Source organism: Chiroxiphia lanceolata, chromosome 5 (genome assembly GCF_009829145.1).
Source record: "Chiroxiphia lanceolata isolate bChiLan1 chromosome 5, bChiLan1.pri, whole genome shotgun sequence".
Lineage (NCBI taxonomy): Eukaryota > Metazoa > Chordata > Aves > Passeriformes > Pipridae > Chiroxiphia > Chiroxiphia lanceolata.
In genome coordinates, this window is record NC_045641.1 from 33,143,989 (window position 1) to 33,164,121 (window position 20,133).

A 20,133-nucleotide genomic window follows, 5' to 3' on the forward strand; every position below is an offset into this window, starting at 1 on the left:
AAAAATCATTGCCACTTATTATTCCATGCTGTTGGGTTTATTGTCCATTCAGAAAGATTTTATTTTTTCTCAGAATAGTGCAAGTACTCAGAGAAAGACCGCCACATGAAGTTCTGTCAAGATCCTTGCTAACTTTAAAAATTTTAAGCAAAAGTTTTATATGAAAATAAACACAGATATAAACAACATTGGCCCAGCTTTGTATTTGCACAAAGACCTCAAAGTCCTGTCACTTCTGCAAGCAGTACATTTAGAAAGCCTTTGATGGAGTTTTTGAACCCTGAGGATCCAAACATAGGTCTGAGGTCTTTAAGAATGTTACAAGTTGCCACAAAGTAGTTTTAGAATCTGAACTGTAAAAGGTAGAAAGCTTTGCCAAGATGACTGTTTTCCCTGTGACATTACAGTGTAAGGTTCCTAGCCTTTTTCAGAGGCTGGACAGCCATGTGAATTTCTGCTCACTCACTGGCACAGGCAAGATGTCCTAAAAGAGGTCTCAGCACCTGGTTTGGTGCAAATTGAGCCCACCTTTTGCTAAAGCAGCAAGAATTCACATGCAATAACAAGTGTAGCAAGTACATACTGTCAAATGCTTTCACTAAAGCTGGCAGAGATAGACACATCACTCGCTGCACCCCCTTGACAATGTTATTATTTCACTTCTCAGCATGTCTTGCAGGTGATACCATCTCCCAAACCTGATTTTAGTCTCCCTTACACATTGAACAAACATTACCCTTCTCACAGTTATAATCTTGTTATAAACTGTGTGAAAACTTCTACGAAGTTATGTTTCTGTAAAGCAGCCTGACTTAGCTGCAGTTTCCAGAAGAAAATGTTTTTGTATAATCGCCGTATGCACCAGGACAGATCTTGGTTCAAAAATAAAAGGCTACAATGTCTTACGCAAATCTGGGGGTTGAGTGAAGAAAGGGCAGCGATCTGGAGGTCATAAATATTCTGGCTATGCTCACTCCATATGCTCTGAAGTTCAACTATAAATAGCCTTCAAATTGCTACACACTTCAAGGAAGTTGAGTAACCCAGCTTTCACTTTGTAATGTGAGGGTAAAAGTCTAATAATGCCACAGAAGGGCAGAGGAGAAGAGCTGCTGAAGCCATGTAGACATCTGCTGAAAGGTCCTAGCTGTGAATTTCCATAGAGAGAACCAGCTGGCTTTAACACAGACAAAGAAATGAGAAAGTACAAGGCCAGCCAGAACAAGGTCAGCTCTGTGTGGGGAGCAAACAAAGCAGCTAAACACTGACGTGAGTGGTGTATGGGAGGGCGATGGGAACAGCCACACACACCTCTAGCTCCACACATTCAATTGTCAGCAAATTCTACAGCCAGATATAACTTTAGACTGTTTTCTTTTTACATATCAATACAAGTCTTGTATATTTATACATTTGAGATCAAAAGTACTGGAAACAGAAGTTGTGTCATCTGCAACCCCTTTCCAGCCTATTTATTAGTAAATTTTATTGTCTTTGAAACACATTTCCAAGCAAAAACTACTGATGTGCTGGACCCTGTAGCCTTCTTGATCACTCCATTCCCCCACTGACTCTTCTCAAAATTTTTGTGTTCCTTTCAGCTGGTGGCATTGCCTATGCAAACCATTATCCTGGGAATCCCAGGTAGAAGTAGTTGAATTTGGACACAATCATCAGCTTATAGTGCCAGAGTTGCTTCTGTCATACCACCCTTGCAACAGCTCTCACTGAATTCTCAATGCGACAATGAAAAGGGCTCTGTTATTTGTTTGGCTTCATGCAAAAATGTCATCCATCACTTTGGAAATCACTTTTCCCACACCCCAAATTACAATTTTGGATAGAGGTTGAATCGTAAATTAATACTCCAAAAGCACTCAAAAGAGAATCTGCCTCTTTTGCTCTTCTGTAACAATCAAAGCAGGTGAGCCACAGCATTTCAATAGCAAGAAAAAAAGTCTAATCAACACTAGCTTATTATTGGTCCTTCGTATTATCATGCTACTTTTTTTTGACAGTTATATCTAAAGTCCTCAAAATATCCAAACAAAGAAAAACCACTATATATAACTTCTTCTTCAAGGACATTACAAAAAATGTTTCCTTAATCTCCATAGCAATCACAACCCATTTATTTTGAAAATAGAAAGGAAACATTTTTTTTAATCAACAGTCTTCTATTCCAGGCATCTAGTATTTGATCCATTTTTCATAGGTATGGTTCAGAAAACATCTGTGCTTAGGCCACAGATCCGTACATACAACATTTCCTCTCAGAAGTATCTAGATGAGGTAAGTTCATTGATCTAAGATTTTGTGGATTTAGGGTTTTTGAAGGGCAGCCAAAACTTTCATATCATTTTTCTGCTCTTTCCAGAACTTGAGGTTTTGTTTCTTGTTCCTAAACTACTTAAACATATTTACATTGTAAACAACATTATGCTGAGAAGTATGAAGTGGGAAAGGTCAAAAAAAGAAAGGCATCTTTAATGTTTTGTTTTGTATTTCAAGTTAACCATCAAGGGCAGATTTTATTCTAAAAATAGGTCTTGAGCTCTGCACTGAAAACCAATGTGTGTTGGGTTTGGTTTGTTTGGGTTTTTAAATATTGTCACATTCCTCTATCTGGCACGCTTTGAAGATGCATAGGTTCAATTGCTTGCCCCCTGTGTTTACTATAAAACACTTTTTGATAATAGGAAGATGACCTTTCTCCACAGATTTCCCATCTCATGAACACTGTCTCTCTCTAGACCCTTTGAAGGACACATCATAACTGAAGTGGATAATCTAATTGACTAGGTAAAGATTCTGAAAGCACTTACTCGGCTTCAGAGCACAAGAGTTGTATGTTGTGCTGGAGTTCTCAGTGTTAGGATGAGTGTTATTCAGTGCCAAGTCTTTTGCCAAGAGTCTGCTATCCCCAAGCAGCTTCCAAATGAGGAATGCTCTCTCCCACGGAGTATGTTTTCCTTCAAACTTAACCAGTCTTATGTCAAAGAACACATCTCATACCCAACTTCTCTCTTTTTGAAGAAATTTCAGTCCTTCAAACTGAAGGGCTGAAAACCAGCACCTTTAGCCTAGACCTAAAAAAAATCCAAAGCCTGATTTACCCATCTTCCTACAGGATGAGGTGTTCCAATTTGTGTAAGTGATCTCTGGCACTCAGTAATGCTCTACTGCACCTGCTATGAGATACACAGTAAATACCCTCTACAAAGGATGATAAATTTCTGATATGCAGAAGCATCAACAATACAGCAATGTCATGAAATCAAAGAGAATGTGTATGAGGTGAGATTCATAAAAGGAGATGCTTTTCCTTTAACATTAAAACAGGTCAATACAAATTGTCTAGGTTATCATAGATAACTTCACAGCAATTCAAGCTCTCATTTTCCACAGTTGTGAAACTTGCTGTCCAAACTATGATCGAAACACAGTATTTTCGATAATTCCAAGCAAGGTCATAAAAGCATTTCTCTGTAGAATTTCAAAAAATTTAACACATATGAAGGATCAATTCTGTTAGTCCTGAACTACAGAAAAATCTGAAAGTTTGATGTCCTGATTCCGGTCAAGACAGGGTTAATTTCTGCAGTAGCCAGAAGGGCAAACGGCTAGGACACAGAGGTTTTCCTACACCATGTCATATCATTTTTCATGGATGGAGCAGGGGCTCCCTTCCAGGTCAGCACAGCTTAAGGGAGGGAGTGGTCAAGTATTGTCTATTATTGGGGGATTTCCACGTGAATCGTTTGTTTCTTGTACCCTCTGTCATTAGTATTGTTGCTGTTACCATTCATTTTCTTATTTCATTGCTGTTTCCAGTATATTGTTCTTATATCAACCCTTTTGTGCCTCCAACTCTCCTCTCCAGCCCACTGCAGGAGGAGGGGAAGGGGGAGTGAGTGAGTGGCAGGTGGCTTGAAGAGTCTCAGTGGGAGCACTAATTGGGGAGTACCATTCCTAAACCATGACATCTGATCAGCTGAATTTTTTCTGTCTGCAGCCCAAGTTTAGACATATTTATAGACCAATCAAAAGCACCTGCAGAAAATTCAGATTTGGTCCTCAGAATAACATGCAGCTGTCCTGATAGCTTTGTCTAGACCAGAAGAAGTGATTCATACTTTGGATTAGCTAATGTGATTATTGCTTCAAGGTTGTTTCACTAGGAATTGAAACAATGAATGCCACAACTCAAAATGCATTGAATATCGGTCTTTGCACTAAAGAGCCACATCTCTTTATCTCAAGGCTGTAACAGCTCTCTCAAGCATCCAAGGTCCAACCTTGTAGTTGACACAACAGCATCCCCTGGCTAACTAAGCTTTCTAACTAATGCACAAAGGCAAAGGACCTTCTTGTCACCTATACTGCATAAGAGCTACAATCACTAAACTAAATAATATGAACTAGAAATGCCAACTCAACCTCTGTGCATTGAGGACACAGTTCTTACAACACTTTGTTTAGTGATCATGTCCTAAAAATGTTTTAAATCACATTTGGCTTGAAGCCACTTAAATGTTAGAGAAAGAAATGGGAAAAAGAAATTTGACACAAGACACTTTATTTGCAATCAGCAAAATTCTCTCTCTTGGGAATGTTTTGCAGAAGTCTTTGGAAATAAAACCCACTGAAGATATCATTATAGTAAAGGTGTGCAAAAACATTATTTTGGCAAAGATTGTTTGAAGATGGGGACTAGTTTCTCTGAGCAGAGTATTCGTTGCATATAAACCTTAATAACATTCATCTCATTTTTTCAGGACCTCATGACACCCTTTTAAGTAAGCTGTATCTCCAGGAAACTTTGACCTACTTAGTATAGAGAAGGGTTTCATACAGATCTGAGAGAGAGGAATCTTCAGGGCAGGTAGATTAACAAGTAGTTTAAGTTTGATTTAACTAGGAAACTTGTTTAAAATACAGTGTTGGTTTTTTCAGCATATGGGCTGAATTGTATGCACATGAGCTTTTTACATGCATAAATGACAGTAAGTTATGCAGGCCATCTCATAATATGCACATTCAATCTTAATTTGTGCTCACAGGAAGTTCCCACTTGGAGAACTGCAAATTATAACTGAGGTCAATAGAAGTTCTAAGAATTCCACATCCCTAACATAAAGGACCATGGGCAGGCATCAGCTGAAAATGCAGATCTCCTGTCCAAAAAAATGCTTTGGCTGGGGAAGATTTGGTTTCTCGGCTCTGAGAAAGACATTTGGTAAAATCTGCTGTCTCCTCATGTTGAAGTTTCATTCCCATTAGCACTAAGCAGTCCTGCTGAGAGAGCTCAGTGGGTCAGATGAACACTACAAAGAAACAAGTGAGCTCCCCAGAAAGTAGACTTCCCAGTCTACATTTAGACTGGAAGTAGGATGGAAGTCAAGACCAATTGAGAGTTTTTATGATGCTCTCTTCTGTGTTGCCATGGAGAGGAAATGAAACTGTATGAAAAACTAAGTAACAGAAGCAAAATTTCTTCTAGGGAATGATGCTCATGTACACAGTTGAGAAGGCTCGTGAGGAAAGGAATGGTGAAACATTTAGAAGGGCTTCCAAAGTTCCATTATCTCCTTCTTTTTTTATTCCAGAAATGGAGACTGATTACAAATACATCTATATAGCAATCGAAATAAAACCTGCCAAAATCTACAAAGACAAAGCTTAAAACTTAATGTAAAAAGGCGAACCCAAGTTAATAGTGCAATCCACTTAATATGGAAAAAGAACTTTCTGATTCTTGACAGATATTCCCTACAAACACAGTATATATGTATCCTGATTGATAAAGGTCCTACAAAAGCCACCATGCAAATAACCAAGAAGTAGGTAAATCAGTTTTATTTTCTATTCTTTTCCAAAATCTGTGTTTGTTTATAGTAGGTACCTATGCACGTGTACAGCAAGTAATTTGCTTCTGTGGCAGTTTGAGCCACATTAGAAATCCAAAATCCAATTTCCATGCTTCCCCCCACCCCTTCCCACAATTTATCTCAACACCGGAGAGAAACTTTCAGGCCAGAGGCTTCTGTAGGGGAAGGGGGAAGTATATACATTTATTTACACAAATAAATACTATACAAACTAAAGACACCTATATATATATATATATATTACATTACACTTCTATCAGTACTTTAAACCCCTCCCTTTAACTTTAGTCCAGGAGAAGCCTTTCAAGGCTGCTCAGTAACACAGTCTCTCTCTCGTGGGAGTGTTCTGGGCCCCTGAACACTCCCTAACCAACCTTCAGCTGTTTGTTGCAGTTTTTCCTCCTTACGAAGTCCAAGAAAGTAGCTTTGAGTCCTTTCTCCTCAGTCCCATGTGTCATTTCTGCTGTGTGATCTCTCTTTCTCTCTCTCATACCTCAGTTCTCTGTAGGCTGCTGCAGTGTAGCTTATCAACGTACGCGTCCTGGAATATTGATTCCTCCAAGTCAGTTTTCAGCTGCCCCCCGGTCAGCTTCAGCAGGGCAACTCCCGAGCTCCTGGCCCGTCTCCAATTTCGCCCAGGATTCTTCTCCCGAGCGCCGAGCCTCCTCCTCCGGCCCGTCTCTTGGCTCGGCTTAAATGCTGAGCCTTGCATCCACTCCCACTAAACAGCAAGAGGGAAAACCAGCCCCCTTCTGCAGCCTGGCTGCAAAAGAAGGGGGGGGGGAGAAGAGGGCTTGGCCACAAGGCCTGCCTCTCTCTCTCTCTCCCACTTACCAGTTGTTTGTGAGTCACGTCCCTCACAAACCCTCACTTCAATGCTGCCTCCAACTCTGGCCTAGGCAGAGTTGGTGGGGCCGCAGGGCTCCCCTCTCTTCCCCCGGAGGGGGGAAAGAAGGAGCCCAGCCACCCCCGGCCTTCTCCACCTACACGCAGCAGACACCAACAGCAAAACTGCCAACAGCTTCTGGTGGTTGTGTATATATGATTTTGAGCAGAAGCGAACAACATGGACGGTGATTGGCTCTCCAGGGAACACTGCCCTGGCACCCAATCACCTCTGAACTCTCGGGGGGGGCCAATTTCAAACTATGACAGCTTCCTAAAAGATCACGCACTGTTACAACCTTCAAGTACTTCTATCCCATATAAGGGACAGAGAGAGTGGGATGCACAGCAGAAATGTTCCACTTTGCACAAGTACTGTTTGTACTTGTTTTTGTGAAATGCATTTGTATGAACTGAGGGGAAAAAAAAAAAGGGCCAAAGCAGATGCAGCATTGCCTTGTTGCTAATCATTAGTTTTCTTGGGTTTAAGCTGTTATTGCACAGCTCATGGGCATTCTAGCCATATGCAGGCTCACAGCCCAGCCAAAACTTGGTCCAGTACGTACTGGTACTTTATGGTTTAAAGTTCATCCTTCATTCATTTTTACCTAAACACCACTCATCATCAGTTCAGCTGTACAAATTGCTGATGCTAATTCTTTTTATTATAGGTAGGCCCTAGGGCTTTCAACTGTATCCATCAATATATGCACCTCTATCCACTCTAACATGTAAAGACAGATTAGGCCATTAGTTTTGAAACTTGCAATTGCAGTTATCATAGGATATCATAAATAATGTACTAGGATTTTTTAAATTTGTATAAGCATTTCAAAATCTTTTTTTTTTCTTCTTTTTTTTTGGTTATAAAGGAAAGTAGCTAAGTACATAAGAATGTGTCAGGGGAGTACATAAGTTGTGCCAGGGGAGGTTTAGGTTAGATATTAGAAAGAATTTCTTTACAGAGAGGGTGATCAGACATTGGAATGGGCTGCCCAGGAAGTAGTGGATTCTCCGTCCCTGGAGATTTTTAAAAAGAGACTGGATGTGGCACTTAGTGCCATGGTCTAGCAACCACAGTGGTAGTGGATCAAGGGTTGGACTTGATGATCTCGGAGGTCTCTTCCAACCCAGCTGATTCTATGATTCTATGATAATGATAATGTTTATTCACTGAGAGAATTATAATCCTCAAATTCTTGCAGGAGCTTACAATTTTATCTGCCATAATATATTTTATATCTCTATTATAAGTAGCATGAGAAATTTTTTTTTCAAATACTATATATATGTTTATTTGGACAATTCTTGCAATTAAAAATTAAAAGAGCTCTTCACAAAATGGTACCTAGGATCTTTCCAAACATAATTAACATCTTCACCTGTTTTGCAATTAATTAGAAAATCAGAAAACTGCATTACTTGATACTGCTTGGACGCTTCACCTCGAATTAGTCAGATATTGATGTTCTGCTAATACAAGCGTTCTGCAGAAAGGGCTTCTCATATACAGGTATTGGAGGAATAAAGGTAGGTTCTTCATAGTCTAAAAATAGTAAAGAGCTTTGAAGATCCTCAATAAATCAAAATACAGGCAAAAATTACTTTTCAGTTACTGAGAAGAGAGGAATTCCGGGGAAGACAAAAAAGAGGGGCATACGGGATGAGGAGAGAAGGTACATTGTCTAATCATGTCGGCACTGGGGCCCAAGCATTTTATTTACCAAGTAACTTCAACTAAGAATCACTTCACAACACAAACAATAAACAGAGCTACTTCTTGTGTTTAAGATTCTCTGTAATTCCGTAGTAAAGAGTTTAACAATTTAAGAAGCATCAAAGCAGGTGTATTTCTTATATTACTTACTCCCATTAGACAAAGGAGGGAGAGTTGTTTGGTTTTGTTTTCTGTTGGCGTTTTTTTTCCAGTTCTGTAGACTGATGCTATCCAGTGCCAGTGAGCACAATGGGAGCTTGGGTATATGGTTATTCATTCATGTGGAAACTCTTCCTCTCATTTCCTCCTGTTACACTGTAGTTCAATAAATGCTTATTCTGAAGTTAACTATCCTTCTAGATGATGGTCTCAGTAACAAAACTCATCTGAGAAAAAAAAAATTAATTAATGTAATGCTCTTTATGAACTAGAAAGAAAGCTAAAATCACCCTCTCCAGACCTACCTTTAAAAATCTGTTTAGTTCTTACTATTATGTTATATACTGTATCTTATTTTTATTAATAAAAAGCTCTGATTATTTATTTCTCTAAGAATTACCAGAAAAATTAAATTTAACTTATCCAGTTTGACTAGTGGGCTCATAACTTGTGAGATTTTTCAGACCTCAGCTGAAGATCTAGATTTTCCATGGAGAGCAGAGGTATTTTTTCACACATTAGGATTTTGCATTAGACTACATCACTAAAGTCAAATAAAAAAAAGAGATTAAAATAACAGTTTTGGCAGAAATTTCCTCCAAGGTTAATTAATGTCATAATTGTTGTATATGATGCTATTATTCTTTCTGTTATCACAGAATCACAGAATATGCAGAGTTGGAAGGAACATACAAGGTCCCTCATTGAGTCCAACTCTTAATGCCGCACAGGACCATTCCCAAGAGTCACACCACGTGCCTGAGAGTATCATGTATCATCCAAATGCTTCTATCAGTAATATAGGTATCAATATGTTTGAGATTATTGCACCTAAATTTAGACATTGAAATATAAGTACTAAATTCAGTTAACTAAATCATAGAATCATTAAGGTTTGAAACGATCCCCAATATCAAGTCCAACCTTTGACTGATCACCACCTCGCCAACTAAACCTTAGCACTAAGTGCTACATCAAGTTGTTTCCTGAACACTTCAAGGGATGGTCACTCCACCACTTCCCTGGGCACCCTGTTCCAATGCTTAACCACCCCTTCCATAAAGAAATTCTTCCTGATGTCCAACCTGAACCTCCCCTGGTGCACCTTGAGGCTCCTTCCTCTCATCCTATCACTATTTGCCTAGGAGAAGAGGCTGACCCCCACCAAGCTACAATCTCCTTTCAGGTAGTTGTAGAGAGCTAGAAGGTCTCCCCCGAACTTCCTCTTCTCCAGGCTGAACAACTCCAGCTCCCTCATCTGCTCCACATAAGACTTGCGCTCCAGACCCTTCTCCAGCTTATTGCCCTTCTCTGGATACACTCCAGCACATCAATGTCCTTCTTGTAGTGAAAGACCCAGAACTGGATATAGTACTCAAAGTGTGGCCTCACCAGTGCCAAGTACAGAGAAAAAAACGATGTCTGACATGTTATTGGTCTGGTACATTGCTATAAACTCTATTCAAGTATCTTAAATACTTTGACACATTTAAAATGTTCACTACAATTAATTAAAATTCTACCTTTAAGGCAAGTTATTCAATTTGACCAACTTGCTGTGACTTCAACTACAATTCAGTTGATCCAAAGTAGGTATGTGTTTTAAAGCAAGTAGAATCATTCTACATGCCTATAGATAAGCAACAGGATTCCAGTGTCTGAACATAACCATCTAGAACTATCTGAGATGCCCAAAACAAGGGGTTGGCAGATGTGATGCAAGGCATCTTGCATCTGATTCAGATAGGATTCTGCACCCATCTGAAGTAGCACTTGGAGGCCAGACAAGATGCTCTAGAGAGTTTTAAATTATGTTAAGCACTCAAACCCTACCCTGGATCTCACTTGACTATGAAGCTAAAGCAAATACCTCACATGTAGACCGTTGCAACTGGACAACTATTTCAGGTGTCAATCTCAAGCTGAATCCTGCCTCTACTGCCCTTTTTGGTAGGTTATGACCAAACTTCCAACACCTAAAACCAAGCAGCACTGGACTCTTCACAAAGCCGGAACAAGGTGACACACAAAGTGTTTTACTCTTCACAGATCACTCCAGTCTCTAAAGAAGGAGTTTCTATTGCCATTAAAATAGGATAGTGTAACTGCGAATGTACCTTTGCAAGGTTCATTATCTGACAACAAAATTAATCATAACTAAAGGTGTATTTACTTTTAATCTTGTGTAGCTTGTGAGGTTTTGGGGTTTTTTGAAAAAGAGAGGGAGATGTCTAAAAAGGTTTTCTTTTCAGATTTTGTATGCTGGTTAAGGAATTTTATTTGATGATACACCATTATTATGCTTCTCCAAATACCAGAGAGTTTAATACATTTTTGAGCAGAGGCTTCAAGATTAAAAAGAATAACTTCCAAAAATAAAATTACTACCATACTTTTGAACAGGCAAAGAAACATAATAATATGAGACCTATGGGACTACTGCTATGCCTAGCTCTATCATTCCAAGTCATAAAATTTAATTGCTGGAAAAAGAAATTCAGGCCATTAAAGTCACACAAGGTGGTGGTAAAACACAGTTGCGGCTGTTATTCAGCTTCTGGATTTGATAATATCAGTGAAAAGGTAAATTCCTAATACAAGTTTTATCAGTAGCTGAAAATGCTGAAGGTGGCTCCACCTTCACCTTTTCAATCAAAATCAGCCACCCAAAGAGCTTTTATTATATGAGATTCACAAAGTGAATTTCAGAGTATCTGCCATGGTTATGTGAAGGGTTCGACTCTCTTTTCTCTGACAGATCTAGCCCATCTGAGCAGGTTTTAAACCTCCTTCATCACTGCCGAGACTGAAATTAAAAAGGAGGTAGGCAGTGCTCAGTCTGAAAGCTTTATAGTATTGAAGGCTAGCAGAGAAACTGAACACATGGAGTTAACCATGAAGGGATATAAATGCTATTTTAATAACCAACGTTAATGATTATGGTGTCTGTTGCTCTAGTCCTTTAGCTTTCTCTGAAAAAGCTATTATGTTAGATCTGTGAGCAACTGCTGAAGTCAAACCAACCCAGGCTACCAAATGCAAGAGATAAGCTGAAGAGTAAGACAGAAAGGACAGGCTGTGTTTTAAAACCCATTTTATAGTTTACTATATTTGATTCTTAATATTAAAAATAATGTTGGATTTTGTCTGTTTTATTCAACTCTGGACACAAATCAGTTAGACCCACCAAGAAATCCTGGTGTTGAAGGTCAACGTGTATTCTGGAAAGGCAAAATGATGGCTGTGCTCAAAGAAAGAAAAAGTGCTAGAGGCTTGAAAGCACTGAGAGATATAAGGAAGTGCCCTCAAATGGCAAAGAAAGGGAAAAAATTAGACCTAGTTCAAGAATCATGACAAGATCACTGCATATTAAACTGGCAAATTAAAACTGTCACAGAAAATTACTACTATAAATTATTATGCTGGTAAAAAGAAAACTAAGGAGTTGTACCCTCTTATTATATGACTACTTAATGTAGTCAGCATTACTATTTGTTGGGGTGAGGGGTATCCAATTTTTGTATTTATAAGTATATAGAAGTTCCTAATTGTTAGTATGTAGTTATTAATCCAACATAATTTTTAAAAAAGAAAAATAATCTATTAAAAAAAATCTAAATCAAAAAATCTAAAGCTGCCAATAGCTCAGTTGGTTAGAGTATGGTGCTAATAATGCCAAGGTTGTGGGTTCAATCCCTTTATGGGCCTTTCACTTAAGAGTTGTGAGTTGGACTCAATGATCCTTATGGGTCCCTTCCAACTCAAAATATTCTGTAATTCTGAAACAACAGATTTGGTTTCATTTTTCAAAGAAAGTATTTCTTGGACAGAAGCCTAAGTTAAAGATTGTTTAAATTAAAAGGAAGGACATGCACATTCTCTTCATCATTCTTCTCTTTCTTAATTACAGTTTTGCTCTCGTCAATGCCAGAAAGTATTTACACTAGCTAAAAATGAAAAGGCCTTACAAACCAGGCTTACATAGATAGTCATAGGCAGACATGCTTTTCTCCAGTGTATGGTTAGACATTTCTGGGAAACACTAATGAAGTGTCTTCCAAAAATATGAAAAGAGCACAAAATAAAAATAGAACAGAAGGTAGAGGCCAGGTTTCTTTCCTCCAAAATGGAAACAACTATTCAATGTTTTTACAACATTAGCATTATATAAGTCCTCCCATAACAGTGTTATGTGAAACATTGGCTACTGTGAACCAACAGAAAGAATATGACAAAGCATTTGTCAAAGTACAAAGTAGTACTTTTCTTACATTTTCATTTCATTCTTCTATTAGATTCTAGTCCCGCTTGTTTTTGACTCTGGCCACTACTGAAGCTCCTTAACAGAAAAACTTCTGTGCTTCTTCACAAAAGAGACATAATGGATAAAAATGGAAAGTCTTTATCAAGACCACAGTCACTGGAGAACCTCATCAACAGCTGGTAAAAACAAAACAGAGAAATTGTTTGTCCACTATGTTATTTCCTTTTTCAGTGGGCTCCAATCACTTACCTCATGGACAACAAATTAGGTTCAAGAATTCTCCTGACCTGAAGGGAAAGGAGAAACCAAAGAGAACAAGGATTTTCAAATAATAACTTCTACCAGAAACAATCACACTGTGGGAACCAACATAGAGAGTTCCAACATCCATGCCCTCTACCTGTAGTCTAATACCTGAAATCATTATGGCAGGTCTGACTCGTCCTTTGGCAAAGACCAACTGAAAAATCATTAATTAGCCAACAAACAACAACCCAAAAGTGGTAATACAGAGAAAGCTGTACCTGTAAGCCTTTACAATGTGCCATTGCTATGATGATCATCACTGTGGATCTGAACTTTACAGTCCACTGCTGAACCAGGAATATACTGTATATACAGAAAAACCATGTACATTTATCTCATGGTTTCTGTTGATAATGTAGACTGATATACACTGATTTTCTGACTGTCACATAGCTATTCATATACAATCAGTTCATAGTGGTTTAAGGATTGTTATACTTACGGGGATGTAAATGTATTTTATATGCAAGGGGAAGAACCAGCTGTAAATAACAAGAAGAATAAATATATCTGTGAAGGGAGAGTAACTTAAAGACATAATAGCTTGGCCAGTAAATGGAAAAATGTTCATTTCAGAAGTTCTACATATGTTCTGGTCGAGACCAGAATACATACAGAAATTAAAAGAACCAGACAGCTACAAATCATCTCTCCAGGAAGGAGGCCATGAATTACCAACAATTGCTTAAGACACTGAAAGAAAGACACAGAGACTGAAATATGCAGCTCAGAATAGCTGTGGACACAGCATTAAATCATAGCGTCTTACTTTCTCCAATAAAACATCAAAGTTTAGGTAGGATTGGGTATACACAGACTTCTATTTTATCTCTCTTTTTAATGAGTAGGAAGTTTGGGAGAGTAAAAAATACTTTACTTTAAAAATCTGGCTTTGAATTACCTGAATCATTCACTAGTGAGAAATATTTTATTATTTCAGTTGACAGAACTAGGCCTGTCATATTACTATGCTAAGAAATCAGAAAAGATTGCAACTGAACTGAAGCAGTGATGAACCAAAAAGTTCCAGCTTCAAGAGAAATGAGAGAAGTAAAGTTATCTGCTTGATTACTTAGTCACTTGTATACTTAGCTGTTTATTCAAACAGGGGTGCAAAGGTGCATAAGGTGTGAACTTACAGTATCCAACAGAGCAGAGGATACCCATCACACCCTTCAGCTACAAAGGTGACAAGGATTCTACACAGTACCTAAATTTCTCAGCACTTTCTTCAATCATATGTATCTTGCACTCATTTTGAATCTGCATTTAACATCTACTGATTCAGAGAAAGGAAGTTTTCTCCCAGGAATGTTTTCAATACTGTTCCCACAAAGTAACTGTGAGAATGAGGTATGAGCTCTGATTCACAACCAATGAAGGGTGTCTGTTAGACACTTACTGCAGCTGAAAAATAAGGTTCAAATCTGAAAGATGAAGACTTTTTAAAATGTACATTTCAACCAACTTCCATCACAGAGGCGTGAATAAGGTTCCCTTCTGTTAATCATTTCCATATTTTGCTAAAGCAGAACTCTAACTAGCAAAGGAAAAACAAAAATATTAGAATTCATGTAAAGCTTCTTGGGATTAAGCATTTGGAAGGCTGCATATACATTTAGTTTGTATCCACTAACTAGATATCATTAAATGTAGTGACAAAACCAGGATGATATAGCCTGCACTAGTAGATATTGTTGGATTTAATAAATACACAGATGTAATGGAACCTGTGAGCCACAAGAGTTGAATGAACTCATTCATTGTTACTGAGTCATCTGCAATTTTTGCAAACTTTTTATTAGACAACCACTGAATTTGAAGAATTATTCTAACACATTTAATATTATCATTACCAAAAGAATACAATTCCAAAATGTCTAAATCTATGCAATATATATGGAATATTATTTGTGTTTGTGCTTAACTTAAGTTCACTCAAAGCATTCTCTGGGGTGAAGAAAGCACATAAACTATTTTTTTTTCATTAGGCAAAGCAAAAACTAGCTACTTCATCCATCATTCATCTATTTTCCTTTTGTGTTCTATTAAAATAGCTTATGCAGTAGCCTTGGCTATATTATTGATGACACTGTGGTGGCTATTGGACTCATATAGTGGTCTCCAGGAGTTTCCAAATATACATATATTCTGAGGAGATAATCCCTAGAGCTATCTAAATAATGCCACTTCTGTTACAGAAGTGGTTTCAAATTAATTGTTTCTTTCTAAAGCTATAATTATCAGGAGAAATGCAGTTAGTCAGAAAAGATGAAGTTAAAAAGTGTATAATGTCTAATAGCTCATTAAATAGGAAATACATTGTAAATTTGGGAATCAGAATGACTTGCAGCTAATTGTGACATGATGGGTCACGTACATGAAAAGAGACAATTTTGGCAGGAAAGCAATTTGGTAATGCTGACTGCAGTCTGCATTTACCTGACATTCGGAAAGATCATATGACACCAATGCAGATGAGGTGAACAGTAAAGAGAAAAGGAAGGGCAAGGAGAGCTAGAGGAGAAAAAGTTAGGTTATGAGCTGCTGAGAGTAGACTGAGGAAGGGGAGAATATGAGTGTCATTATTGGGTGTTCAATTTTTAAAGTGCGAATGGGAACAAGATGTCATATTAAAGAGACTTGGAGTATTCATGCAGCTATAGTTATAGCTGTGTCATCAGTTTTCTCACAGTGGGGTTTTAAGTAGAGTTCATACAGGTGAATTAGCAATTTTTTAACTTCTCTTCCAATGGGAAAACATACCAACTGTTTGTTAGTATACGTACTAACATACTAAAACATACAAACTCATTGTTCTGAGTACGATTTTAAAGCATACTTCATTTTTAGAAGCATGAAGTCGGTATTTACTAGATGTCAAATACATATTTATAATAATGCAACAAATCAAAGCAACTCCAAAGAACATTTGAAACACTTACACATAATTAAACTGTCAAAAAGGCCCCAAACCCAAAACATTATAGCACAGCCTCAAAGCAAAAGAAGCTCAGAACAGCTAAGCTAAGCTTAAACTTTCTCCTAGTACCTTTTAAAAGGTAGTGACCCCAACAATTACACAAGAAGATGCAGACATGATCAGAATGGGAGAAGGCAGTTATGCATTTGCATGGGCACAAACAGGTGCATGCCACACCAGCCTGCACAAACAGAAGGGCTAAAGCCACTTAAAACTTCGCACAATCATGTAAAGGCAGAAAGTAATGTACAAAGAACTGCAAGATGTGGGCTCAGAATCACAGACAATGTTTATAAAAAGAATAGTAACATCTCATTTCCATAAACGAAAATTAATCAGTACTGGGGGGGGGGGGGGAGGAAATCAACATTCCCTTAATCGGAAGTTCAACCAGGGTTCATGGCCATATCTTTCTTTGAACATCCATTACACAAATACCAATGTAATCCCTTGATTATGAAGGTTTGGACACTTAGCTTTAATGTGTTTTAAGTATTACCTTAATTCCAATGCAAGGTCTATCCTTCATGAATCTAGACTGAACAGAAAAAAGCAGAATCATTAATAATGAGAAGTGTCAGTGTATTCGCTGATAATAGTGTATCTGAATTTATGGTATGTTATGTTATCATATAAATACAATATTTCTTCTGTCTTGATTCCAGTAAGCTTATAAAACAGAACTTATCTCTCTGTATTTACTGCTGTTACCAAACCTCAAGATAAAACTTCCCATCTTATTCAGTAATAGCTTCTCTGTTACAGTACATAGATTGAAATATCTGGATGCTAACTTTGCACAGGTAACACAGTCCAGAGAGAGTATTCTTCTCTTGTGATGGTGCTGAAACAGATCTTTTTCCTGCACTTAAGCTCTAAACATGACATCATTTCTTGCATGAATACCATAGCCTCATATACTCAGCCAGAAAGTAATATTTTACTTTAGTGCCACACCAATAAAATCACATTTGAAAATTTACATTATTGTAACTGCAGTCTCTCACACTATAATACCAAGTAGTTACCTGTAGCATCTTTCTGAAATTTACTTGCTGTTACATAGTCTCTGTTCTGAACATAAGGGGATTGAATGTTTATAAAACATGTAGGACTGACAAACCACTGAAATAAAGCACAGATCTTAAATTTATACCCAGAATATGGACACAAACATAGTTGTCACAACAGTACCCCACCTACACGCCTTCTAACACAGATCACTCTAAGCAGTTAGCCATTTATTCAGGCTTGATTCAGAAAAGACGTATAGCACATAATTAATTTGATTAGTCCAGCTGAAGCCACACACTTAGAGCTGAAATGCCTTGCACGATCAGACCTCAGGTTTTGCCTCTCTGTGCACACAGCAGGTGCACATCCCACTTTTTGCTAATGGTGACTTTTGTGACTTGGACACTTTTACAGTACAAACCAAACTAAGACTATTAACTCATCCTAGACAGAGACAAACCATGAGACAAGCTTCAGATGGTAACCACTCTGACACTTTACTGGAAAAGATCCAAATTTCAAACAGTTTACAACACATAAATAGCACAGACACCTACTATCTTTCCTCAGAGCCATCGAGCCTTTCTGCGTGACTTCGCAGTGCCTTTAAGTGCAATAACACAACAGCCAGCAACAAGTTATGGTTATTCTAGAACTTGAAAGGTAAAACAGGTATTTTAAACAGGAACAAACATTGAAAAAGTCTCAACTGAAAGGCGATCTAGTGTACATAGTCCCAAGACAGTGCTCACAGCTCTCCCAAATGCACAGTCAGGAGGCAGAAGGCAGCACCTATCCCAAGACTGCATAACAGAGTTTTCAGGTTCTCTCATACATGCAGTTCACATGGTGAAGGAGAAGGCAAGGAGAGCCTGTAACCAGGAAGACTGTTCAGCATAAAGATGCTGAGATGAGCAAGAAAATCCACTTGGTGATCCAAGGGCTGAACTATACCCTGTACCCCATCCATGACATGACATGTCAGACGCATATGAGATGAGGGGCACATGCTGCATAGCTAACTGGTTTGTGGCAAGATGGACCAGAAGCCACAGCTCTGCCTTATCAATATGTGATGCAGAAACCACAGTGAGGAAGTAGAAGAAATCCAACATGAGAGTATCACTGCAAATGTGAGAGACTTGTCAGATCTGTGCTCCTGTCTCTAAAAGAGTTCGTGTGAGACTGCATGTTACTCACAGATTTATTTTAGAAATGCATTAAATCCTGCTTTTAAAAAGTGAAAAATAAAGCAAAACCAGTACACTAAGCAATTGCAGTTTGGTTCTAGAAGGCATTTAAAATACCCAGTACTGCAATACCACTTCCTTGAATATCAGGAAGGAAATTGCTTTATTGGATCAAGCCAGAGGTCCATCTAGTCCAGTACTTTATCTTCAAATACTGAATCTTATATAGCACAGAGGAGGAAAGAAATATTTCAGAGAGAGGCCAGTATACAACCAAGACTAGAAATTTAGTTATCTATTTTAAAAGTATTTGATGCATTTCTTAATATTTTGCTATTTATACAGCCAGTTAAGTTTGTTAAACTGTGATTGTTCATTTATTTTCTTGTGAAGTTTGTCAATCTAAAGCACCTTTTGCAGCATTACTCCAATTTGTGATATAGCCATAGAAGATTACCAAACACCCAGGACTCAAAAAAACCGATGCGTGCTTTCACCTGTGTGCTACCCTGTACTGTGGCTCTCCCCTTGGCATTGTTAAAGGGATGCTCACAGTTGAGGCAGCTGTATACAGTGCTGTCCTGGTACCGAGAGACCTGTGTTCAAGTTTCATATTACAAGATCAGTAAGATGTGAAGTGAGGCAACTAGAAAATGCAAGCTATTAACATAGCACAGATTATGAGGTTTGATAAGCTTTGAAGAAGAGGAAAAAAACAATTTCCAACTTTTTACATGTGTAATTATATAAGCAATTCTTCTATACCACAAAGGATACAGGAGCTACTCCTGTGTTTATTTAAGGACTAAGAATCAAATCCATACAAAGCCTTTTCTAGTGCTACTTCAAACAATAGCTACAGCTACAGTGCATTCTACAAATCACTCTACTGATGTATCCAAACAAAAGGAAAAGCTAAGAAAGATAAAATGAGATGAAGTCACTGAAAAAACCCAAGTATGTAGTGTCCTGCCATAAGCAGTACTGTAAAGCACAATGTCTTTATTTTCTCTCTTCTATCTCCAAAGTGTTTTTCAAAACATATGGCATGAAAGAGGCTATATAAAAATGCCTTCAATTGTTTATCTTAAAAATGTGACTGCTCTGCACTAGTAGTATGAAAAAGTATATCAAGGGGACATTATTATTTTGTCTTCTCTTTTGATAAAGAATTCACTACACATGGCAAACGAGTGGCTGGCAAGGGTGCATAAAGAAGGAAAGCACAAAACCTGCTATCTTCCCAAGTTCTACAAAGAGCAAAAGGAGATAGCTCTGTAACTGTCACCAGGAAAAATTAACGACATTACTGTTGATGTGTTCGCATTCATTCCTATGTCTGATGAGTTTTAGACACCTGAACTGAGTCATGAGAAGTATTTTGAAGTAAATATTAACAGTTACAAAACCAAATCACAGGGCCACATTTCCTACTGAAACACCTCCCAGAGCGAGCTCGTGTTTTCAGAAAGTATTTCAAACGTGAAGGTGTGCACTTACAATGGATTCTGTGAAGCTCAATATACCATGTCAATGTTTTCTCATGGAAAAAGAAAAAAAAAAGGCAAGCAAAACCCTTTTAAAGTTCACTCTTAAATTCAGTGATCTAAAGATAATGGAGTAAATACTCCAGCTAGTTTAAAATGTCAGAGCTTCAACTACTCCTAGGGAGCAATGAAAGCCTACATCAGTTGGGGATGCCCCTCTTAACATATAAAAATGGT

The 20,133-nt window shown here is 38.0% G+C and overlaps 1 protein-coding gene across 6 annotated transcripts in view; it reads right to left on the reverse strand.

Moving 5' to 3' along the window:
- The window catches only part of TAFA2 (TAFA chemokine like family member 2), a 174,104-nt gene that overhangs the window by 149,770 nt on the left and 4,201 nt on the right, over nt 1–20,133 (reverse strand). The gene's annotated exons all lie outside the window — the stretch shown is intronic.